At 35.8% G+C, this 27,397-nt stretch overlaps 1 protein-coding gene across 1 annotated transcript in view; it reads right to left on the reverse strand.

The window, feature by feature from the left end:
• The window catches only part of TRPC5 (transient receptor potential cation channel subfamily C member 5), a 352,945-nt gene that overhangs the window by 182,412 nt on the left and 143,136 nt on the right, over nucleotides 1-27,397 (reverse strand). The gene's annotated exons all lie outside the window — the stretch shown is intronic.

Consider the following 27,397-nt stretch of genomic DNA (forward strand, 5'->3'; position numbering starts at 1 on the left):
TCACTTGCAACTTTTTTCACCTATGGACAAAATGAACATTACTAAGGATGCTTAGAATATGCTGTTGCACAGATGAACTTTTAAAAAGAGTAAGGACTGTAAATTTGTGATTTCCACATTGGGCGGCTGCCCAGGCACCCACCTTAGAGAGAACCCTAATTACAAGTGCCATTTTAACAACTAGTTTGCTGAACTCAACAATTAAGTATCAGTTCTGCTGAATGGGTGCGAACCAGCTGAATCTCCATCACTGCATTTGCAGTTGCCCCATAGTGCACATCCTGGATTGCAATCCTGTGTTAGCATTCACTGAAACACTGCTTCCTGTTGCTGCTTGCTGGATGAGGGCCATTGGCTCCAACACCACAAAGCCAGCTGCAAAAGGTAAGCATGTACCCCCTTTACACACTCATGATTTTTTTCCTTCTCCATTCTAAACCAAGGAGCTGACAGACTGAGAATGTGATTCAAATCTGAAAAGTAAATGGTCTGTTTTACATGCACGACATCTAAAGTCAGATTTTCATAGAATTTAATTTAAAGTAAAATAGATTATTGAGTTCCTGCAATGTATTTAACTTTCTCTGGGAGAAAACGACAGTCTTTGCCTTCATTTGCATACTATGAATTACAGTATAGAAGTCCTGCCTTGTATTTTACAGATAAAATTCATGTACATTCCTTATTGACTCCTCATATTAGCCCTGTGAGGTACAAGTAGCTATCCTTCCCAGGGGAGATGAGTCTCAGACCCATTAGGTGACTGGCTCTCCTTTCCCTCTTATCCTTGGGATCTCCAAAGTCCTCTAGAGCAGTGGTCCCCAACCTTTTTTGGGCCACGGACTGGTTTAATGTCAGAAAATATTTTCACAGACCGGCCGTTAGGGTGGGATGGATAAATGTATCACATGACTGAGACAAGCGTCAAGAGTGAGTCTTAGATGGATGTAAGAGAGGGAATCTGGTCATTTTTAAAAAATAAAACATCATTCAGACTTAAATATAAGTAAAACGGAAAAAATTTAAGTTATTTATTTTTTCTCTGCGGACTGGTACCAAATGGCCCACGGACTGGTACCGGTCCGCGGCCCAGAGGTTGGGGATTACTGCTCTAGAGGCTGAGTTTAGATAAGCTTACTTACAAGTCTTAATTACCAAACTGTTTTGGCAGCAAATAAAATAAAATAAAATAAAAATGGAGATATGATGAAGGGACTCTTGTCTCATCTTGATGTAAGGGAGTTGAGGAGAAAAAGCTGCCACAAACATTTGCCTTATTCTTTCAGGTAATTACAGTCCTGTTTTGGCGGAGGGATAAGCATATATTTTACCAAGTGCTTGTGATCTTCCACAAAGTTAGTATTTGAAGGTGTGTGTTAATTCTTGCCCTGAACAGCCCTAAATGACAAATTTCTGTCTGCATCAAAACCTCAGGAGAGCAGGGTGCTGTTTGGCTGTCTTTGTCTTGAGATGTACTGATAGTTACCTGTGCTACTTTCAAGTAACTCAGCAATGACTAAAGGAAAGTGTTACTTAGAGTAAGCATTTGTTACTAAACAGCAAATGACTTTACTAATACTAATTATAGACTGTCTCCCCATCTCCATTATAAACAAAAGAGGAGGAGGAAGAAGACAGTGTGATCTCCTAAAGAGAAACTCAGCAACCCAATTCAGTTTATATTTATTTAGTTAATCAATGTGAACATAGCAGAAACCTTCTGTGTGCCTAGCAATATGCTAGTCACTTTTGGAGGATATAAAAAAATCCTTGCCTTCATCATCCCTCACCTGGACCATTTTGCATCCTTAGAATTGACCATCCTGACTCCATTCTCTGCCCTCCAGATTGTCTACCACACTACACCCAAGTTATCCCATAAAATACGAATCTGATCCCATTTCACTCCTCCTTAGTTAATTTCTTGCTGTTCTTGTGAGAAAAATCAGCAGTCCCTGCTGAGTTCTATTAGGGCTTGGCTTGTGTTTCCCTCTCCAGATTCATCTTAAGCCATTCTCTCACCTTCATCCACCAGTTTTATTAATTAATTAACTTTTCAATTACAGTTGACATACAATATTATATAAGTTTCAGGTGTACAACACAGTGGTTATACATTTACTGTTATTTTCCCATGTATAAAACACAATCTTTTCCACAAAATTTGGGGTCTAAAAACTGAGTACATCTTATACAGTGACTGTAGATTTTATTTTTACTGGCATTTCCCGCTTTTTCACAGGAATTAACTTTATGATAAATAAAACTTGAGTTCAATAACTTTATGTAATACATTTTTTTTTCAAAAGTCAGGCCCCAAAGTGAAGGTGCATCTTATACATGGTAGCATCTTATACATGGGGAAATACAGTATATATTTTACAAAGTTAAAACCCTAATAAATCTAATACATATCTGACACCATACATTGTTGTTACAATGTTATTTACTATATTCTCTATGCTATACTTTACATACTCATTTTTTAACCTTGTGGGACTTCTTTTAGTTTTTCTAATATGCCAAGTTTTTCCCCACTTCAAGACCTTCGATCACCTCCTCAAACATTCTTCTCTAGCTTTTTTTAATTTCCAATTCAACAACATGTCACTTCTTCAGAGTAATCCTCACTAATTATACTCTTTAAAGTAGTTCCTTCATATTCTTTATTGTACTCTTTTCTCTTTCTTCTTAATGCTTATTACTGTTTTTAGTTATATATTTCTTTTTCTTACTGGGTAATTGTCTACTCTCCTACTATCTTTAAAGCTCAAGTGCAGAGATTACATTTGTCCTGTTTTTATAGCACCTGTACCTAGCAAATTCCTAGAATAATCTGAATGCTTGATATATATATATCTGATGAAATAATGTGTAAACCTTCCATAATATTCTCTCGTTGTTTATCCCACCATATGTTCTAGCCATGTTGAGCCATGTTCTCTGAGTTGCCATTGTATGACCATGTCTTTGAATATGGCTTCTTCCTACTCTCTCCACTTAACAAAATCCTCTTGGCTTCAGCACCTTGCTCATAGGTCCCCTTCATTGTGAAACCTTTTCCCAATACCCTCAGAAAGTTTACCAATCTTCCTCTGAATTCTTCATGGACACTTGGATCGTAATTCTCCAATGTCATCCAACTGCATATTTGTCTTCCTGCTACTGGTATAAGAATAACTTGATTTCTATCTTCCCAGCACTACAGATGGTCTGGAACATGATGAGTGCTTAACAAATGGATATTTATTAAGTAAGTACAAGCTAGCTGAGGAGGGTTGCCAAGGTCATGGAATGAAGTGCTAAATTATGTGGTACTGATTTGAAGCTTTGTGATTTCAGAAAGGACTCAATGAGGGCTGGATATCTGAGAAATTTCATAAAGAAGTTAGCTCTCAAGCCAGTCCTTAGATGATGAATTAAATGTAAAAATGTGAGGGTAGTCCAGGCACTGCAGAGGGCAAAAATAAAGATGCTGAAGTTGGTCATGGCTTAGCTGGGAAACAGTGGTATAAGATACAAGGATTAGAGGTGAGATAAAATTCCATAACCTACATTTCTCCATCTGAAAAATGATCTTAACCATTTGCTGCAACCTAAAAGGCTACTATGGAAAGAAAGGCTATATGTCTTTTCAGATGGTGTCACTAGTGGTGCTGGGCTAAGCATTTCTGCTACAGGATGATTTGCACCCACTTTATAAGGTATAGCTATGTGGGAAACTGAAGACAAATGTATCCAAGGAAAAGGTGAGAATGAATGGAACTAAACTAAATTGGTGACCTATTATGTTCTAGGCACTATGCCAGAAGATGGTACAATAAAATAATTATTATAGTCTGGAATACATAATATTTTCCAGGCACTGTGCCAGGTACTGCAGTGGCACTATTACTACTACCGCTTCTAACAGTAATAATAATGGAGACAACAAGTAGTAGCATTTATCCAACTCTCATTATGTGCCAGATGTGTGGGTTATAGTAGAGAAGAGAGAGAACAAGGCCCTGGCCGGTTGGCTCAGTGGTAGAGCGTTGGCCTGGCGTGCGGAAGTCCCGGGTTCGATTTCCGGCCAGGGCACACAGGAGAAGCACCCATCTGCTTCTCCACCCCTCCCCCTCTCCTTCTTCTTTGTCTCTCTCTTCCCCTCCCGCAGCCAGGGCTCCATTGGAGCAGAGATGGCCTCTGCCTCAGGCACTAGAGTGGCTCTGGTCGCAACAGAGTGACGCCCCGGATGGGCAGAGCATCGCCCCCCTGGTAGGCGTGCTGGGTGGATCCCGGTCGGGCACATGCGGGAGTCTGTCTGACTGCCTCCCCGTTTCCAGCTTTAGAAAAATACAAAAAAAAAGAGAGAACAACAAAATCACAGTAATTTGAGACTTGAAGTAAGTATAATTGAATGATATATAGACAATTCAGAGTCTAGCTTTACTCTTCATCTCTTGCATTTGAAATTAATCTTGCCTATTGCATTTACAGTGGGTTGTGTTATGAGAGGCCTATAGTATTGCCCCATAGAGAAAAATACCTTCTTCGGATTTTTGCCTAATATTATACTATTAGAGTCACTCCTTTGGTTTGGGGTACTACATCTCTAAAATTATCCTTGGAAGGAATAATAAATCATGTGGCTGAACAGATAGTGACACCTTAACGTGCATTCCATGATTAGGACAGTTGCTGGGGTCTTGGTGGTACAGTGGGTGTGTCTAGGACAGGAAATATGTGTCGGAGCAGAGAGGAGAGGCCTGCTGTCTAGCCTACGAAATCTCTTTTATGTTTCCAAACCATCTCTACACAATGCTTTGAATGATGTCAAATCAGTTCCCTGCATTGCCTGTCTACATGTAGGCTTATATAGATGTCTAATAACCTGCTCTCTTCCAATCCCCTACAGTTTTAGCTTCAGCCTTGATCTGGGTTCTCATACTAATCCTTTCTTCATATGCTTGCTGTTAGTCCTACTCTGCCATTTTTCTGGGAATAAGTAACAAATAATTAAATTTCTGGCATCTCTTGAGGGTTTATTATTGGAAAGGTGCCTTCCCTTCACTCTTTACTTTTAATTATAGTTGGCAGATTGTACTCATCTGCCATTAACCAAAGCCATGAAGTGAAGCTGGCTTTCCCATCATTATGCACTGGCCTTGATGTGTATTCTTAACTGAACAAAATGATACCAGCCAACACTTCATACCATTATATGAGTGAACCCCATTCCCAATGTAGTCTCCTAAGTATGAAAGATTAGAAATGGTCTAATAGTCTGCCTCAGGAGGCTTATCATGTTCCTTCTTCTCTGTGATGCTAGCCAGAAGAGTTTGTCTAATGGATCTGTGACATTGTAGCTTAAATGATAAAATTTAAAGAGCTAAATCAATGGGCTGGGCTGAAGGCCAAAGAGCAAAGTTGTTTTGCCAAACCCCAGCCCAGATCACTGCCCAGCTCAGAACTTTGTGTGGATAAAAGCCTTGCTTTTCACCTGACTTAAAGAAAAATGTGCCTTTGGAGGAAAATGGTTTCTGTGAGTGGTTTGCAGTTGGTGCTATAAAGATTGAGCTTGAATGGTGAAACCCTTGTGACCTCTCCAAGCTTACTTATCCGCTTGTCTATCTCTTTAGAGCCCTTTAAAGTAGGCAGATGTAATCTTATAAACTTGTACAATCTCAAGTGTGAATGGTGGGTAATAATGAATAAGAATGAATATGTAGCAGGCATTGTGATAGAAGCTGATGATTATGGCTGAGTGGTTTAATGCAATACCTCTTTTAAATAAAAAAACGAAAACAAAAACTTACATTTGAACTAGAACCCTAAATGTCTAATTCAAAGAGGGACTAAAGTAGGACTTTCATGTGCAAAGGCACAAGGATGGGCTGGTCAGAGGAAGGTTGTGTGTGTGTGTGTGTGTGTGTGTGTGTGTGTGTGTGTGTGTGCATGTGTGTGCACACACATACACACATTTGGTGGGTATCAATTTTTAGAGCTTTTTGGCTCTTTTTTAGAGTATTCTTCTGAGAACTTCCTAAATTTAACGTATATAGTAACATTAATCTTGCCCAGAAAGGTTCAGATCTTGAAACTCCTTTAAAGCACTTCAAAGATTATCTAGAAAAATCCCCCACCCAATGAAAAATCCCCTTGACAATATATCCTTGTTAAGTGACTGTTCAAGTAATGAGTACTTCCACTGATTGGGAACTCACCACTTTCTCATTTTGCATGGTAAATGCTGACTTTCAGCAAATGTTTCTCTAAGTTGAGCTGAAGTCACCTGCCTACAATTTCTATTCTATCTCCCAGGCCTGCTCTCTGGAGCAGCATCAAGCAAACTTTTCTTTTCTTCCACATGACAATTCTTTAAATGTTTGATTTCAGCTCTTGTTTTTCTCTCTGCCCTGAGTCTCCCCTTCACTGGAATTATGAGCATCATAGTGGTTTGCTTCTAATTACATAATACTTTGTTTCCTTTAAAGTATGATGCTCAGAAATGAACCTAGTGCTCTAGAATGGTCAAGCCAGCACAAATTATACTGTAGCTATTTTTCTTCTTTCATTCATTCAGCAGTGCTTTGTTGAAGTCAAGATAACATAATATTCTGTTTTTGAATGAATGGTAGACCATCTTGAATTGTGAAGTATTTGCAATATTATGATTTTAATTTGTATAAATCTTATTAATCCAATAATTTTATTAATTTACAAATAATAATAAATTGACATTAAGCACTTATCATGTGCCAGATAGGTGTGTGCTAAAAGCTTCACATATGTTATTTAAATTATTCTTCACTTTTTAAAAGACAGTTACTGCCTAACCTGTAGTGGCGCAGTGGATAAAGTGTTGACCTGGAACGCTGAAGTTGCCAGTTTGAAACCCTGGGCTTGCCTGGTCAAGGCACATATGGGAGTTGATGCTTTCTGTTCCTCCTCCTCCTCTCTCTCCCTCTCTCTCTCTCTATATATATATATATCTCTTTGTATCTCTCTCTGTGTATCTTTCCTCACTAAAATAAATAAATAAAAAAATTGAAAGACAGTTACCTTTATTATCTCTCACTTCACAGGATAAGAAACCTGAGGCACAGAGAGGTTAGGTAAACAGCTAATAAATTGTGGAAATAGAATTAGAGCTAAGCTTCTGACTTTGGAGTCTATTTTCTTAACTACTTCAATGAAATAGAGTCTTTTGTATGCTTCATAATGACTATAGTAGTGCTAGAAATAGTAGATATTTATGTTTTAATTCAATTAATACCTACTATGCACCTACTATTTGTCAGGACCAGAATACTTGATAGTAGAGAATTCAAATTTAAATGACACATAGCCCTTGTCTTCAAGCAACTCCAAGTCCAGAGGAAGTGACAAAAATAAAAAATAAGTTTAATGTATTACTGTGTGATAAAGATTCTAATATATAGTCAGTACACAAAGGAGGAAGTACTCAATTCTACCTGGGGAGGTAATTGAAGACAAAGTAATATTTGACCTATGTCTTAGAAAGTTGGTAGGAGTTTGAGAGACAACAGTATAGCAATGGTCATTCTAGATGATGGACACAGCATTGCTCAGGTGTGGGTTTATAAAACACAATGTATTTTAAAAGAACATTGGCTTTCTTTCTATTCTTTAAACCTCTCAAGTATGTAACCACTTTGGGATGCTTGCAGTTCATGCACTGCTTATAATCCTCTTCCACTGAATCTTCAGTCTCTTCCTTTTTATGTAGTTTCACATCAAGTGTTATCTCCTAAGTACGCCTTCCAAAACCCCCTTTTATAGCAGAGCAAACCTCTCACCTTCCATCTGATTACCCTCACTTGATTTTCTTCAAGACCTTATCAGTATTTGAAATGACCATATTTTCATTTGTTTATTATTTTAATATATAACTTTCCCAACCAAAATATAAATTCCATAATAACAAGGACCTTATCTATCACATTTATTACACTATACCCAGAGCCTAGTCTGCTCAAATAGACATATAGTATTGAATTACTATCTAAAATAGTGGTGTAGATAGTAATGTGGGAATGCTCTGTTCATAGAGCTCGGCTTTTGTTTGTATGTTTAACCTCCTCCCCTCCTTGCAACCATGTGCATAAGCAAGAAGGCCCTCTATCTCAGGGAAAAAGTTTTACAGAGACAGAGAGTAAGTCAGAGAAAGGGATAGACAGGAACGGAGAGAGATGAAAAGCATCAATCATTAGTTTTTCATTGTGCGTTGCAGCACCCTAGTTGTTCATTGATTGCTTTCTCATATGTGCCTTGACCGCGGGCCTTCAGCAGACCGAGTAACACCTTGCTGGAGCCAGCGACCTTGGGTTCAAGTTGGTGGGCTTTTTTGCTCAAACCAGATGAGCCCACGCTCAACCTGGCGACCTCGGGGTCTCGAACCTGGGTCCTCTGCATGCCAGTCTGACGCTCTATCCACTGCGCCATCGCCTGGTCAGGCAAGGGAAAGAGTTTTAATTAGTCTAAGACTAAGTTAATATTGGTAATTCCTTTTCTTTGTCCAGTAATTAACTAAATATCAACATTTGATGCAATTCTGGCCAATGAGTTATGCTGGAGGGCTTCTTGGAAAGGGTTCTTTGTTCTTGAAAATAAACATAAAAAAGAAGTATTTGGCCATAGTCAGTTGGCTCAGTTGGTAGATCGTGGGCCTGAGGTATGGATATCCCAAATTTGATTCCTGGTCAGGACACATAAGAAAAGTGACCATCTGATTCTCTCCTCCTCTTTCTTCTCCTTCTCTCTCTCTTCCTCTCCTGCAGCCAGTGGCTCAATTGGTTTGAGCATGACTCCTGGTGCTGAGGATAACTAAGTTGGTCTGAGCAATGGCCCCTGGCAGGGATTGCAGGGTGGATCCTGGTGTGGGTGCATACTATTTGTCTCACTATCTTCCCTCCTCTCACTTAAAAAAAAATGAAAAATTTCCCTTTGTCCTTATGAATGTTGTAATTTGCATGTGACAGCAAAGACTTTGGTTGCTACCTTGGGACTCAAAAGAAAGCTAACCTAAAAGATAGAGCTTACATGCTGAGGCTGGCATAAATTGAGTCTTTTAAGATATCTTTGTGCCCCTGACACAATCTGACAGGTGCTCAACATCTAGACTTTCAGTTGTGTGAGATGAAAACTCTCATTTTGTTAATCCACTTTTTGTTGTTGTTGTTGTTGTTATTCAGTGAGAGGAAGGGAGGGAGAAACAGACTCCTGCATGTGCCCTGACCAGGATCCACCCAGCAAGCCCACTAGTGGGCAATGCTCTGCCCATATGGGGCATTGCTCTGTTGCCCAGCAACTGAGCTCTTAGTGCCTGAGATGGAGGCCATGGAGCCATCCTCGGGACCTGGGGTCAACTTGCTCCAATTGAGCCATGGCTATAGGAAGGGGAGAGAGAGAGAGAGAGAGAGAGAGAGAGAGAGAGAGAGAGAGAGAGAGAGAGAGAGAAAGGTGAAAGAAGGAGGGTTGGAGAAGCAGATGAGTTGTTCTCCTGTGTGCCCAGACCTGGAATCAAACCCAGGACATCCTCATACTGGGCTGATGCTCTGCCACTGAACCAACCAACCAGGGACTGTTAATCCACTTTCAAGCATGTTTTTTTTTGTTTGTTTGTTTGTTTTTGTCTTACAAGATGCCAACAACATTCTAAGTGATAAGATTTTTCTGGAAAATAACCAATATTAAACTACAAATAAATAGATAACCTGAACTTATTAATAATCATAGAGAAAATTAAAATAGTTCAAAATATCTACCAATTAAACATCATTCAGATCAGATGATTTCACAAATATTTATAGAACTTTAAGAAAATACAGATATTAGCCCTGGCCAGTTAGCTCAGTTAGGGCATGGTTCTTATATGCCAAGGTTGCAGGTTTGATCTCTGTTCTGGGCACATACAACAAATGAATGCTTCTCTCTCTCTCCCTTTTTATATCTCTCTAAAATCAATCAATAAAAATAAATATTAAACATACAGATGTTAACTTGATTTAAAAATATTTCAGATTATAGAGAAAAACACTCATTGATTAGTTCTATAGATCTAATATAAGCTTAATGACAGAAACTGATAAAGGTGCCTAAAATGAAAACTATAGACAAATTTTAACCACTAAAATAATTCCAAAAATTCTAAATAAAATATTAACAAATTGAATTCAGTAGTGTATTTGAAGAATAATATATACATAAAAACTAAGTAGAATTTATCCCAATAATGCAAGCATGGTTAAATATGGGAAAATTTTCAACACAATTCAATCTATAAGTCAATGACTTAAAGAAAAGAAAGCATAATTATATTAATAAAAATAATTTAATATAACTCAGCACCTATTCCTTAAAAAAATTAGAACAGAAGTAAACTACCTATGCACAAAAACGTTATTTATCTTAAATCAATAATAAATATCATAATAAACTCTGAAATACTGGACCCATTGCTATTAAAATGACAAGATAAGGATGCCACTATCACCACTATTATTCAGTTTTGAAGTTATGAGTAATATAATAGAGGAGGATATGAAAGTATTATAAATATTTAATGGAGGAAACAAAATTACCATTATATACAGAATATGTTTGTGTAATAAAAACCCAATAAAGTTTACAACAATGTGTTAGAACAAACAAGAGACTTTGGTTAGGTGACAGAATGCAAGAAAAATATACAAATATCAATACTTTGATAAAGTCATTGCACTAATCACCATAATCCCTTAGAAACTGAATGTAAAAAATCCAATGCACATAAGTGACAACATTTTCAATATATCCATGAATAAATTTAGCTAGAAAGAAACAAGACCCATTTAAAAGAAGTTACTGAAAGGGATAAAACAAGACCCAAAAAAGTAGGAAACCACGCTATGTTGCTGAAAAGAAAGACTCTAATAAAAATATAATTTCCTCTTAAATCAAGGTATAAATTACAAAAAGTATTGTATTTGTGTTTTAAATGGAGCTGGGCAAAATATTTAAAGTTTAAGTGATAGAATAAATATGTAAAAAAAAAGTCACAAAAAGTTGATTAAAGAAATGACATAAAAATGGCAGAATAAGAAACTCCCCAAACCCATCTCTCCAGTAATATAACAATTAACCTAGAAAATTTTACCAGAATAAACTTTTTCCCAACTCTGGGATCTAATAAAAAGTTAAAACAATCAGAGTAGTGCTTAATAAAGAAGGAAGCTAGTAAGTTTTGGTGAGAGAGATTTGTGGCATTTTTACTGAACTGCCAACCATGTTTGGAGACAGCATGGAAACTCCGAGGGGCCTGCATTTTAGTGTAGCTCACTGGTGTCAAGATAAAGGGAAATATGGATTTGGATCTCAAAGAGTTGTAGTTGTATGTTTTGGCTGGTCAATATATATGTATTGAATTTATGTGTGAAAAGAGGGATGGTCTTATTTTTTCTCTTTACCAGTCCTTGGAATTTCTCAGGGCTCATGCAGCCTCCACAGCAGTGTTTTCAAATGTGAAACAGTAGATTTGAGCAATTAGGAGAAAGAATCAGTGAAGCTAAGGATATATCCATTAGAATAATCCAGTTTGAGAATCAGAAAGTAAAAAAAAAAAAAAAAAAAAAAAAGAAAGAAAAACAAAGAAAGAAAAAAAGAGAAGTGAAAGCTCCTCAGAATGATAATGAGACATTATCATCAACAAGTGTATAATAGGAGTTCCAGAAAGAGAGTTGAAAGAGAAACTCACAGAAAGTGTACTTGAGAAAATAATGGCCAACTTTCAAAATTTGATGAAACACATGAATCTATAAATTCAAGAAGGTCAACAAACTCCAAGAAGACTAAAATGAAAGAGATTTCACATTGAAATATATTATAACCAAATTGTCAAAATACACAGACAAAGAGGAGGTCTTGAAAGCAGTAAGATAAGTGCCTTATCACATACAAGAGTTCTTCAATAAAATTAAAAGTCAATTTCTCTTCAGAAACCATGGAGACCACAAAGCAGTTCAGTGCATAAAGTGTTGAAGAAAAACACATTTCAAACCAAAATTCTATATCCTGCAAAACTACTCTTCAAAAATGAAGGTAAAGTTAAGACATTTGCACATTAACAAAAGCTGAGGTAGTTCATTGCCTTTAAAACTGTCTTAAAAGAATGCTAGTGGTACTCCTTCAGGCTAGATAGTAATTAAAAGACACATGAGTTACCTTTAAGGTAACTCTATAGCTAAATACTAAAGCCAGTACCATTGTATTTATAATTTGTAAGTCTTCATTTTTTTCCATATATGAATGAAAGACAAATGCATAGAACAAAAATTATAAATCTATGTCAATGGGTACAAATATATAAAGATATAAGTTGTGACAATAACAACATAAAGGGGAAGTGACAGAGGTTTTTGCACTATTGAAGCTGTTATTAATTCAAACTAATTTGCTATAAATTAGAGACATTAATTGTAATTGCCATGGTGATCACTAAGAAAATAACTAAAAACATATATGGAATAGAAAATGAAAATGAATCAAAATGATACACTACAAAATCAATTGAACACAAAGAGGGCAGTAATGAATCAATTGAGGAACAAAAGTGTCTAAGATATACAGAAAACAAATAGCAAAATGGGAAAAGTAAGTGCAGTAATTATAGTTTGAAGGATTTAGGTGAGGGCAATAGGAGATAATGGATGGTACCAGGAGGGCTACATATCCACTTGGATATATTGGTTTTTGAGTTTTTTTTAAGAAACATCAGGAAGGAGAGCCAGTCAGCATGTGGAGCACAGCATTGAGGTATGGTGATATAGAATTGGTGGTCATCAGAATATTGATCAAAAGTTCTCAACCCTGGCTTCACATTAAAATTATCTGAAAAGCTTTTGAAAAATACCCATGTTTGGCTAACAGTACTAACAACCCCCACCATTGTCCTATAAAAACAGCTTCCCAGATGAATAGAACATGAAGCCAGAATTGAATGTCATCATTGTAGGTGGTAACTGGTGCTGTCGGGAGTGCAGCGAAAGTGCGAAGGAATCAGGGAAACTTGAGAGCAAATTTCTACTTAGAGTGGAGAAGGGTCTAGCTCTCTGGTGTCCAGCACAGTAGCACTAGCTACTAGCCACATGTGGCTAAATTTAAATGAATTAAAATAAAATAAAATAAAATAAAAAACTCAGTTCTGTATTTGCACCAGTCACATTCCAAGCACTTAATAACCACAGGTGGCTTATGGCTACCATATTGAAGAGCACAGATATAGGACATTTTAATCATTACAGAAAGTTCCACTGGACAGTGCCTGGATGATCCAAATGTCTCCTCCACCTTTCAACTGTCTATAATACAGAGGACTCTTCCAAATTCAAGGTAGAAATATAGAATATATATGGGCACTTTCATTTGCATAATGCATTTTCATAACTATGGATGTGTGATATGTTTATTTTTGTGAGGTCTTCAACTCTTTATTCACTTCTCTTTGATGTCCTGCAGAGTTATGTAGAAATACTGGCAGCTGAATTAAATCAATGCTTTTCACTTTCTCTGGGTGAAGACATTAGCAAAAAAAAAAAAAATATATATATATATATATCTGTCTCCCTCAAGTCACTCAGCTACATAGCTACATGGGGGAGTTTAAATTTGTTTCTCAACACTTATTATCATTTTGTCTGAATGACATTTTTTGAAGTAGTATTCATGGGAAAGGCAGAATGGGATGGCACTAATTGCAGCAAATAGTAGGCAGTATAATTGATTAAAAGTCTTGCATCTGATTATTAGTCTTAGGGCTGACTTTAATCTAAGATCCTGCAGGCCATGAGAAATGAGTGTCTGTCCCCTTTCTGTTACCCTTTCTAGCATCGAAAGTGACAATGTTTTTGTAGGAGCTTATTGCAAATCCTTCTTAAATGAGGGCAAGGGATTTTAAAAGTATATTTATGCTAAAAATTAGGGAATCTGAGTGAAATGTACATTGCAGTTCTTTATCCTTTTTCTTTTACAACTTTTCTATCTCTGAAATTACTTTAAAATAAAAATTACAAAGTGTTACTTAAACCAGCAAATCATACATTCTCATAAAAATAAAACAATGTGGCTTAAAATAAAGAACTATTTCTAGTTTTTTCCTCTATGCATTTTTTTCATGAGTTCCTGTATATACATTTTCCATCCAGTTTTCTTCACTTAATATTTTGTAAGACTTGCCCATCCATCTGTAATAGCACTCTGAATCTCCTGCCTTCCCACCACTGATTTCTCCTGTGAAGTGGCTCTGCTGGGTGAGATTGAGACAGTATGTTTCATACATCATATGTTAAGACATCACATTAAATGGTTTCATATTTTGTTGGGTCAGATCAGGTTTACCATATTATACTTAGCTAGTCTCTAGTTTGAGGATATTTAGAGTTTATTCCATTTATCTTCACTGTTGTAAACAAAGTTTTGATAGATATTTTTGTACATAAAGGTTTTTATGTAGTATCTAGTATCTTCAACTTATTTGCTCAGTATGGCTTCTAAGAAGTCAAATGACTGAGTCAAAAACCAGGACCATGTGACTTTCGCTATAAGAGAAAGAAGCACAATATAGAAAGCTGGCAGTTAAAATTGAGAAGGAAAAGAAGAATTTTAGAGTTTATTTCAAAAGAAGAAAAAGCAAGACTAGTTAAAAACAAAACAAAACAGAAGTTGGTATGGGGGTGAGGCATAGAGAGAACTCAAGATGATATCTAAGTTTTTCAATTATTTTATTATTTAAACATTTATTATTTATCAAAGTATAATTGACAGATTAGTTTCAGGTATACAGAATAGTGATTTAACATTTATATACCTTATGACATGATCACCACAGTAAATCTAGTAACCATCTGATACCACACAAAGTTATTATAGTGTTCTTGAATACTTTCCTTATGCTGCACATTACATTCAAGTCTGAGTGACTAGCAGAGTGGTAATGCTAATATCTTTGTTACTGAGAAAGGCTCTTTACTAGGCCGGTTACTAAAGTCCTACAAGATTCTGTCAAACAGATTCTATTTCTTCATGACTTATATTTTACATCAGAGATGCTTATTTTGCCTTCTTCTTGGTCCATTTGGCAGTGGCTCTTAACATTTTGACTGTTTCTCTGTCCCAGTGGGTTCTGCCAAGTAATGATCTTAAATGCACTTAAGAAGTTCTGCTGAGTATTCCCTTACAATGTAATCTCCTGCAGTGTGACTGTTTTGTAACTTTCTCATTTTGCATATTGGGATCTCTAAAACCAGGTCACCCTTGTTATTCCTTAGAAGGTTTTACTTTTGTACAGGATATATTTCCTGCAAAGTTCGTTAGTTCTCAACCTCCCTGCCTGCCCTAAATATAAGATTAGGACTTGAAATGTTACAATATTACAGTTTTAAAACAAAAGATTAAAATTTGTCAGGGACTTACTAGAAATAATGGTTCATAACTCTATGTATAAATGGTGCATGTTAAAAAACAGTGTCCTTGAGATGAAGCGACTTGTCACTAGTCTCAGCTCTTCTACTAATTTGAGATATTAACTTGAGCAAGTCACATTTCCTCTTCTTTAAGCCTCTGTTTCATTTCTTGTGAAATGAGGGGGATACTAAAAGGCTTTTGCTAAGATTAATGGCATCCCTAAAATAAACTATTTATTAAACACAAGTAATGCTTGTACAGTATTAGCAATGTTGATGATACTTAGAGACCACTGGGTTAGATACAGTGGCAAGTGAGGGACACATTTATTAGTTAGCCATGTGTTTACCCCATAAAGATGGACAAACAAGAATGATTCAGATTGAAAAAAATTTGAGGCTCAGTTACTGGTTTGGGATGTTTTTATAGGTAAAAATAAACTAAATAATCCATATCAAATCACGTTTCCATTTGACACTGGGGCCAGTCCAACATTATATGCCTGTACTTTTAAGGTAGAATAGAACACAACCAAAATATGGGGCTGCTCTGATTTTCTGAGTCTCATGCCTACAAACTCTTGAGTGCTAAGTCCCAGAATTAGCAGCCACACTGTTCAGAGCCAACCTAATGAATCCTAGTGATTTCTATAATAAGGGGAACCAGCCCAAGGTCTTTAATCTAATAGAGACTCTGAGGAGTATATAATTAAGAGAGAGGGTTTTTCTCCATTGTGCCTGTTCCAAGAATTAAGACTATTGCCAGAATAACCCTGTTGCCAGTTAATGATCCCCTATGGCTCTTTCATTTACAACTTAACTTTAGTGCTTTTCAAATCTGGACAGCAGATCACCTATAACTATGGATGCTCCTTGTGGAGTTTATAACATATTGCTATAAATTTAATCCAAATTCTTTCAGCATATGTATCCATTATTTTAATATGCAGTAAATATCATGTAAATTGAGGGGCATACTAACATATACAAAAGTTTTGCCCAACAAAGCTTTCATTTCTGACAACTCAAGTCCTGTTATTTCAGGCTGTCTATTTCCTCAGCTACGTATTCCATCCACACCTTGCTCTCTAGATTAAATGCTGATGTTCTTCTTGGCAGCAAACTTTGGCTTATTTTCAGAATTTTCTGCCTTCAACAGAGTTTCAAGTTACAATTGCCCTGTTTTGCATCTCCTGATCCTCCCTCCACCCCTGCATTTTCCCTTGTGGGGAACTAGCTCTTACAGATGAGATTAAGATAGTATCCTTCCTTCCTTCCTTCCTTCCTTCCTTCCTTCCTTCCTTCCTTCCTTCCTTCCTTCCTTCCTTCCTTCCTTTTCTTAAAATTTTTTTTGTTATTACCAGGAGATTGTTTTTTTTCTCTCTCTCTTAGGATTGGGTGAGGTCATTGTGTTTATTTCAACAAAAATTCAAAGTTTTGAAAACTTGTCCAATTGTCCATAATCTCCAGATACAAACAAAAAGTTGTTGCTGGGAAAAATAAATGATAGTGGGATAAGAACTTTGTAAATTACTTGACCAATGAAAGTAAATATGTTATAAATTTAAAATCAAAGGAGACTTCCATCACTGTCACAAATTACAATTTTTAAAGTTTTAAAAAAATTATTGGGGTGAAGTATGGTTAACATAATTACATAGGTTTCACATACCAAATTTTACAACACATCTCTGTTCACTGTATTGTGTGTTTAACCCCCCAAGTCAAGTCATTGTCCATCACCATTGATCACCCCTATGCCCTCCTCCATCTACCACCCTTTTCCCTTTAGCAATATCCATACTGTTTTCCATGTCCATGAGTTTTTTGTCCTTTTTTACTCTATCTCTCTACCTCCTCATTGTAACCCACCAGCCCAACATCTGTCAGCCTGCTCTGTGTGTGTGTGTGTGTGTGTGTGTATCTGTTTCTATTTGCTTGTTAGTTCATTTTGTTCATTATATTTCATTAGAAATCATATGGAACTTGTCTTTCTCTGACTGACTTATTTCTTTAAGCATGATGACCTCCAGGTCCATCCATGTTGTCACAAACGTAAGATTTCCTTCTTTTTTATAGCTGTGCAGTATTCCATTATATAAATGTACCATAGCTTTTTTTTTATCTACTCATCTACTAATGGGCACTTGGGCTGTTTCCAGATATTGGCTATTATAAATAGCACTGTAGTGAACATAGGGGTTAATATATTCTTTTGAATTAGTGTTTTGGCATTCTTAGGATATATTTTCAGAAGTGGGGATACTGGCATTAAATAAAACAGACATATAGATCAATGGAACATAATAGAGATCCCCCAAATCAGCTCACACCTATATGGTCAATTAATATTTGAGAAAAGAGACACTAACATAAAATGGGGTAAGGACTGTCTGTTCAATAAATGGTATTGGAAAAATTGGACAGATATGTGCAAAAAATGAAACTAAATGACTTTCTGACAGTATACACAAAAATAAACTAAAAATAAAAACTTAAATATTAGGCACAGAACTATAAAAATCCTAGAAGAAAGCATAGGCAGTAAAATCTTGGATGTGTCTTATAGCAGTGTTTTTTCAAATAAATCTCCTTGGGTAAGGAAAATGAGAAAAAAAGATAAATAGGACTACATAAAAATACAAAGTTTTTGTGCAGCTAAGGAAACCATCAACAAAATAAAAAGACAATCCACTGGCCTGATCAGGCAGTGGTGCAGTGGATAGAGCATCAGACTGGGACACAGAGGACCTAGGTTCAAAACTCCAAGGTAGCTAGCTTGAGAATGGGCTCACCAACTTGAGTGAGGGGTCACTGGCTTGAGCATGGGATCATAGACATGACCCTATGATTGCTGGCTTAAGCCCAAAGGTTGCTGTCTTGAAGCCCAAGGTCACTGGCTTGAGAAAGAGGTAACTCGCTCTGCTGTAGCCCCCTGGTCAAGGTACATATGAGAAAGCTATCAGTGAACAACTAAGGTGCCGCAACGAAGAATTAATGCTTCTCATCTCTTTCCCTTCCTGTCTGTATGTCCCTATCTGTCCCTTTCTCTGACTCTCTATCTGTCTCTGTCAAAAATAAAAAAGAGAGTCCATTGAATGAGAATATATTTACTGATACATCTGATAAAGGTTATATCCAAAATTTATAATGAACTTTTAAAACTCAACAAAAAAAATCAAATTAAAAATGGATAATGAACCTAAATAGACACTTTTCAAAAGAGGACATATAGATGACCAATAGACTTACAGTTTTTTTAAGTTCCTTGAGACAGAAATATTTGGATTTGTTTTAAACTTAATATCTCTTGGGGATATTAACAGGAATTATCTAAGAAGATCATAAAAAATTAAAAACATTTAAAGCTAACTATATCCAAGAGGGTATGATTAAGAGATCCAGGAAGGCCTGACCAAAGGGTGGTACAGTGGATAGAGCAGTGGACTGGGACACAGAGGACCCAGGTTCAAAACACTAAGGTTGTCAGCTTGAGCCCAAGGTCACTGGCTCGAGCAAGGGGTCACTCAGTCTGCTGAAGGCCCACGGTCAAAGCACAAGTGAGAAAGCAATCAATGAACAGCTAAGGTGCTGATACAAATAATTGATGATTCTCATCTCTCTCCCTTCCTGTCCGTCGGTCCCTACCTGTCCCTCACTCTGACTCTCTCTGTCTCTGTCACAAAAAAATTAAAAAATTAAAATTAATAAAAAAGATCGAGGAAGGACAAAATCATTATCAGGACACATAAAAAAAATACCACCTGTCTAGTTTCCTTTTTCTTTTTGAAATTGTATGTATGTATGTATGTATTTATTTATTTATTTATTTTAACATGAAATTTATTTTAATTTATTGTGTTTACATAGATTCTAGTGTCCCCCTGAATACATTCTCCCCTCTCCTGTGTTCCCCATTACACCTCCCCTGCCCCCCTCCCCATAATGCCTTCCCCCTTTCCCTCCAGGATTTGCTTTTCTGCTCTCATCCCATCCTATCATCCTATCATCCCCTTTCCCTCTGTCTGCTTTCCTTCTGGATCCTTTGATCCCACCTCTATCTCAATTCCGCTCCTCAGTTCCTATTGTTCACTGGATTCCTCAAATGAGTGAAATCATATTATATTTTTCTTTCTCTACCTGGCTTATTTCACTTAACATAATAGTTTCCAGGTCCATCCATGTTGTCGTAAAAAATAATATTTTCTTTTTAATGGCCCCATAGTATTCCATTGTGTGTATGTACCACAGCTTTTTTTTTTTTTTTTTTTTTTGAAGGTTTTGGGGATATTTTATTACGTTTTAAATCTTTAAGGCATTTACTTGTTAATATCACTTTTATGTACATATTTTGGATTTAAAAGTAATTTCTTCTGCTATCTTATTTTTAGGATAAAATTTAAGGGACTAGAAAAAGTAAAATCTTTAATCTAAAAATGTTATACATTTAAAGTCCTTTCAAATAAGACTATAACATAATTGTATGAATCAAATAAAAATTTTCATCCATGCTTCTACTCATTCATTTAACAAGTACTTATTGTACCTTTACTGTGTTCATTATTCTTTTTTTTTAAATAATTTTATTTTTTTAATGGGCGACATCAATAAATCAGGATACATATATTCAAAGATAACAAGTCCAAGTTATCTTGTCGTTCAATTATGTTGCATACCCATCACCCAAAATCAGATTGTCCTCTGTCACCTTCTATCTAGTTTTCTTTGGTACCACAGCTTTTTAATCCATTTCTCCACTGTCAGACACGGGCCATTTCCATATCTTGGCTATTGTAAACAATGCTGCTATAAACATGGGGGTGCATTTCTCCTTTTGAATCATTGATGTGGTGTTCTTGGGATATATTCCTAAAACTGGGATGGCTGGGTCAAAAGGCAGGTCCATTTTTAATTTTTTGAGGAGTCTCTATACTGTTTTCCACAGTGGCTGCACCAGTCTGCATTCCCACCAGCAGTGCAGGAGGGTTCCTTTTTCTCCACATCCTCGCCAGCATTTATTCTGTGTTGTTTTGTTGATGAGCGCCATCCCGACTGGTGTGAGGTGGTATCTCAAGTGGTTTTAATTTGCATTTTTTTAACGATTAGTGGTGTTGAACAATTTTTCATATGTCTATAGCCATCTGTATGTCCTCTTTGGAGAAGTGTCTATTCACTTTTTTTTTGCCCATTTTTTTGATTGAATTGTTTATCTTCCTGGTGTTGAGTTTTACAAGTTATTTATAAATTTTGGTTATTAACCCCTTATCAAGACATATTGTTGAATATGTTCTCTCATTGTGTGGTTTGCCTTTTTATTTTGTTCATATTGTCTTTAGCTGTGCAAAAGCTTTTTAGTTTGATATAGTCCCATTTGTTTATATTGTTTTTTATTTCCCTTGTAAGTGGAGATAAATCTGCAAATATATTGCTACGAATGATGTCGGAGAGCCTACTGCCTATGTTTTCCTCTAGGATTCTTATGGTTTCTCAACTTACATTTAAGTCTTTTATCCATTTTGAGTTTATTTTTGTGAATGGTGTAAGTTAATGGTCTAGTTTTATATTTTTACAGGTAGCTGTCCAGTTTTCCCAACATCATTTGTTAAAGAGACTGTCTTTATTCTATTGTATGCTATTACGACCCTTGTCAAATATCAATTGTCCATAAAGGTGTGGGTCTATTTCTGGGTTCTCTGTTCTGTTCCATTGATCTATATGCTTGTTCTTATGCCAGTACCAAGCTGTTTTGAGTAGAATGGCCTTGTAGTATAACTTGACATCTGGAAGTGTGATACCACCCACTTTTTCAAGATTGCTGAGGCTATTTGTGTTCTTTTTTGGTTCCATATGAATTTTTGGAAGATGTGTTCTATATCTTTGAAGTATGTCATTGGTATTTTAATAGAAATTTCATTGAATTTGTAAATTACTTTGGGAAATATGGATATTTTAATGATGTTTATTCTTCCTAACCATGAACACAGTATATGCTTCCACTTGTTTGTATCTTCCTTGATTTTTTTTATCAATTTTTTATAATTTTCTGAGAACAAGTCTTTAACCTCCTTGGTTAAATCTACTCCTAGGTACTTTACTTTTCTTGTTGCAAAAGTGGAGGGCATTGTTTTCTTAATTTCTGTTTCAGCCAGATTATTGTTGGTGTATAAAAATGCCTCTGATTTCTGAGTATTAATTTTATATCCTGCACCTTGCTGAATTCATTAATCAGGTCCAGTAGTTTTTTTACTTTGACTTTAGGATTTTTTATGTACAGTATCATATCATCTGCAAATAATGATAGTTTTGCTTCTTCTTTTCCAATTTAGATGCCTTTTATTTCTTCTTCTTGTCTGATTGCCATGGCTAGGACTTCCAGAACTATATTGAATAAGAGTGATGAAAAGGGGTACCCTGCCTTCTTCCTGATTTTAAGGGTATTGCTTTTAACTTTTGCCCATTGAGTATGGTGTTGGCTGTGGGTTTGTCATAGATGGCCTCTATCATGTTGAGGTATGTTCCCTGTATCCCCACTTTGCTGAGAGTTTTGATCATAAATGGATGCTAGATTTTGTCAAATGCTTTTTCTGCATTTATTGATATTATCATGTGGATTTTGTCCTTCCTTTTGTTTATGCAATGAATCACATTGATTGATTTGTGAATATTGTACCAGCCATGCCTCCCAAGAGTAAATCCCACTTGATCATGATGTATGATTTTTTTCATGTATTGCTGAACCTGGTTTGCTAATATTTTGTTGAAAATTTTAGCATCTAAATTCATCAGGAATATTGGCCTATAATTTTCTTTGTTTGTGTTGTCTTTGCCTGATTTTGGAATCAGAATTATGGTCACCTCATAAAAGAAGCTTGGAAGTTTTCCCTCCTTTTGAATTTTTTGAAGTAGCTTGAGAAGGATAGGAGTTAGTTCTTCTTTGAATGTTCAGTAGAATTGTCTGTGAAGCCAGCTGGCCCAGGGTTTTTGTTTGTTGAGAGTTTTTTGATAACTGTTTCAATCTCATTTGTTGTAATCGGTCCATTTAGGTTTTCTGATTCTTCCAGAATGATTTTTGAAAGATTATATTTTTCAAGGAATTTGTCCATTTTACCTAGGTTGACTAATTTTTTGGCATATAGTTTTTCATGGTATTTTTTTACAATCCTTTGTATTTCTGCTGTGTCCATTGTTACTTCTCCACCTATATTTCTAATTTTATTTATTTGAGTCCTCTCTCTTTTTTTCTTGGTAAGCCTGGCTATTGGTTCATCAATCTTGTTTACTATTTCAAAGAACCAGCTCTTTGTTTTATTGATCCACTGTATTTTTTTTTTAGTCCTTATGTCATTTTTTTTCAGCTCTGATCTTTATTTCCTTTATTTACTCCTCTACGCTTTACTTGCTGTTCTTTTTCTAGTTCTTTTAGTTGCAGGATTAAGTGGGGTTTTTTTGAGCTTTTTCTATCTTCTTAAGGTATGCCTGTAATGCTATGAACTTCCCTTTCAGGACTGCTTTTGCTTTGTCTGACAGATTTTGAGTTGTTGTATGCTCATTTTTATTGGTTTCAAGGAAATTTTTGATTTCTTCCTTGATCTCATTGTTAACCCATTATTATTTAATAACATGCTGTTTAGTCTCCAAGTCTTTATGTGTTTTTCAGTTTTCTATTGTAGTTGATTTCTAATTTCATGTCATTGTGATCATAAAAGATGCTTGATATGATTTTAATCTTCTTAAATTTGTTGAGACTCATTTTATGCCTCAAAATGTGGTCTATCCTAGAGAATGTACCATGTGTACTTGAAAAGAATGTATATTCGGCTGCTTTAGGGTAAAAGGTTCTGAAAGTATCTATTAAATCCAGTTGATCTAATGTGTTCCATAATTCTGCTGTTTCTTTGTTAATTTTCTTTCTTGAGGCTCTATCCAGTGATGTTAGTTTGGTATTGAAATCCTCTACTATTATAGTATTGCTGTTGATCTCTACCTTTATGTCCATCAAAGTCTGCTTTATACAGTGTATCTGTAAAGTCATGGTGCACTTTTGACCAGTCACAGAAAAGCAACAAAAGATCATAGAAATGTGAAATCTACACCAAATAAAAGGAAAACCCTCCCAGTTTCTGTAGGATGATGTGGCAGCATGTGCACATGTGTAGATGATGACATAACACCATGTGTACAGTGAAGCAGCCCACAGCCATGCCAGTTGAGATGTGGACGGTACAGAGGAAAGTTCAGTGTGTTCTGTGGCTCGCTAAATTCGAATTAGTGACCAAAGTACAATGTGAATATCGGCACATTTATAATGAAGTGCCACCACATAGGAATAACATTAGTCAGTGGGATAAGCAGTTGAAGGAAACTGACATTTTGGTGGAGAAACCTTGTTCTGGTAGGCCATCAGTCAGTGATGAGTCTGTAGAGGCTATATGAGATAGCTACCTAAGGAGCCCTAAAAATCTGTGTGTGAGCCCACATTGAACTGCACTGAATAAGTATGAAACTGGGAGAGTTTTCCTTTTATTTGGTGTAGATTTCACATTTCTATTGTTTTCTGTTGCTTTCCTGTGACCAGTCAAAAGTGCACCATGCCTTTACGGACACACTGTTTATGTAAGTGCTCATATACTAGATGCATTGATATTTTTAATGGTTATCTCTTTCTGTTGGATTGCTCTCTTTATCATTATGTAGTGACCTTCTTTATCCTTTACTAAAGTCTTTATTTTAAAGTCTATTTTGTAAGATATAAGTATTGCTACCCCAGCTTTTTTTTTCAATTCCATTTGCATGAAATATATTTTTCCATCCTTTTACTTTCAGTCTGTGTGTATCTTTTTTTTGAGGTGGGTCTCCTGTAGACAGAATATGTACAGGTCCTGTTTTCTTATCCATCAGCTACCCTATGTCTTTTTATTGGAGCATTTAGTCCATTTACATTTAAGGTTATTATTGATATGTAGTTGTTTATTGCCATTTTTATCTTTAAATTTACATTCCTCTCTTAATATATATATATATATATCTTTTTTTATTTTTCCCCACTTTGTTCTGTCTACAGCTGGCCCCTTAACATTTCTTGCAGCATTGGTTTGGTTGTAATCAATTCCTTGAGGTTTTTTTTTTTTTTTTTTTGGTCTGGGAAGCTTTTTATTTTTCCTTCAATTTTAAACAATAATCTTGCTGGATAAAGACATCTTGGTTGTAGGTTCTTGTTCTGCTTTACTTTGAATATTTCTTGACATTTCCTTCTGGTCTCAAGTGTTTCTGTCGAAAAGTCGGATGTCATCCCCATGGGGGTTCCTTTTTAGGTGATTGACTGTTTTTCTCTTACAGCTTTTAATATTCGTTCTTTATCTCTTAGCTTTGGTATTTTGATTATGATATGTCTTGGTGTGAGTCTCTTTGAGTTCTTTTTAATGAGGTTTTCTCTGCTTCTTGGACCTTTGTGACTTTCCTGCATCAATTTAGGGAAATTTTCAGCTATAATTTCTTCAAACAGTTTCTCTATTCCTTGTTCTTTCTCTTCTCCTTCAGGAACCCCTATTAGGTGGATACCATTTTTCTTCATGTTGTTACAGAGCTCTCTTAGAGTTTCCTCAGACTTTTTGATCCTCTTTTCTTTTTGCTCTTCTGCTTTTGTGTTTTCACTTATCTTGTCCTCTAAGTCACTGATTCGATCCTCTGCTTCATCCAGCCTGCTTTTAATTCCTTCTAGTGTAGTCTTCATTTCTGATATTTTGTTGTCATTTTTTGTCTTTTTCTTCTTTATGATTTCCATGTCCTTTTTGATGCTTACAATTTCTTTATTGAGGTGTTCATTAAGTCCATCCATTGTAGCTTTGAGATCCTTAAGCATCCTAACAATCATTATTTTATACTCTGCATCTGGTAATTTGATTACTTATGTTTCATCCAGGACTTTTTCTGAGGATTAATCTTTTTGAAACATATGACTTATGTTTCTTTGCCTTCCCATTGTTCTGTGTATGGCTTGTAAGCTAGTTCCAGTTTTGGCCTCCTTACCTAGTCCATGCATATATTTATTATATTTACTTTTAATTGAATCTATTGAAGTGATATTGCTTAATAAAATTATATAGGTTTCAGGTGCACAATCCAATAATACATCATCTGTATAGTGCATTCCTTCCATCACCATTTATTCCAACTTGACTCTCTTCTATCTCTCTCTGATCACTTTTACCTCTGGTAATCACCATATTGTTGTATGGTGTGTTTCAAACCATCATATGACTATAGGCAATTTTTACTAGCAATCTATGTGCCTACACAAGTATGTGTCCACAAACAAATAAAAACTCAATGTAATTTTCCTAGGTGACCAATTGCCATAGGTTTGTTTGTTTGGCTTTCTGCCAGAAGTCACCAAAGATTTTACGAATTTGTGACTAAAATACCTGAATGGAGAAAAGTTTCCTCATTAACTAAAATTGTTTCTGTAAATCAAAAAATGACTGCCACAAAATTTTTTTGGTGGTAGAACACCTTAGTGAAACCTGAAGAATATCAGTGATTTGTGGAACTCATATCAGTACTATGAGTACAAGTTGACCAGAACTTTTTTTTAGTGTTATTTATATAACTAGTCATCCTGTACTACTTCCTATAGTAAGCAGTTCTGTAAGTTATGTTTACAATTTACTATGCAGTATGGGATTTTATTCATCCTCAAATTTTCTCTAATCTGGTATTTTGGAATTTTTGTACCTCCCATTAAAAAGGCCCTTCTTGACCATTTTCTTTTCCAGATGAAATGTGTCTCAGGAGTCTGGAGACTTTTAAGCTTTCTCTTTAGTTTAAGTGTTCCTGATAATTATTTAGAGCTTTATAATTGCAAAGTTCTTTTAAATGCACCATTTCAATTAGTTATTTCATTTATCATTGCATAACTCACAGAATTATTTCTTTTTTTAAGAGGTGAATATTTTCAGCATTACAAAAATTAATAATTTGTTTTAGTACCTAAGGATTAATAAGCCGCAAAGTCAGGCTTATAACCTCAGTTTTCTGACTACTCTATGTTTTGGAATTTTAAAACTTCTTGGTCTATTTAGTGTAAAATAGAGAAGTAAAGAAAAATACTCTATGAAATACATTAATTGATGCAAAAGCCATTGTGTGAATTACTTCTATAGCCATACCAGGGCTATACTTCACATTGTATTTGAAGACAGAGTCACCATGGTTCAGATGAACTCCAGAGAATATTATGCCCTTGGGCCCTTTACCAAGTTGGCATGCATAAAATCTTTTTAAGTGGCAGAAACCTTTTCCACTGCTATGGATTGAATTATGTCTCACAAAATTTTATGTTGAAGCCTTACCCACCAATGTGACTGTATTTGGATTAAGGAAATAATTAAAGGTAAATGAGGTCATAATAATGGATGCCTTCTAGGATTAGTACCCTTATAAAAAGAGACCCCAGAGATCTCACTCTTTCTACCATGTCAGGAAACAGAGGGAAGGTGCCACCTGCAAGCCAAGAAGAGAGCTCTCATCAGAAACCAAATTAGCTGACACCTTGATGTTGGACTTCCTAGCCTCCAGAACTGAGAAAATAAATTTCTATTGTCTAAGCCATCCAGTCCCTAGTATTTTGTTAGGGTAGCTTAAGTTGTTTCAGACACCCACTTTAGATTTCTTCTTACTTTGGAAAAAATAAAAATTTGTAAAAGGTATCATTCACATTCTAACAACTGTACAGAAGGGCACAAGTGAATTCCACTTACTTTTTTTTCTGGAGTAACTCATCCAGGTACTAGACTTTACTTATAAGTAGTGAGGTTGCCTTGAGTTTGGAGTCAAGAAGAAGTTAAGGGGCTTTATTAGGTGACTTGAAGGTGATACTATTTTTTTAGTTGGGGGAGAGTGTCTCTAGTGTTCTGAGCCTTGAAACTCAGTGTAGCTGACTGGGAATTTGCATTGCTTAC

This window comes from Saccopteryx leptura, chromosome X (assembly GCF_036850995.1).
Source record: "Saccopteryx leptura isolate mSacLep1 chromosome X, mSacLep1_pri_phased_curated, whole genome shotgun sequence".
Lineage (NCBI taxonomy): Eukaryota > Metazoa > Chordata > Mammalia > Chiroptera > Emballonuridae > Saccopteryx > Saccopteryx leptura.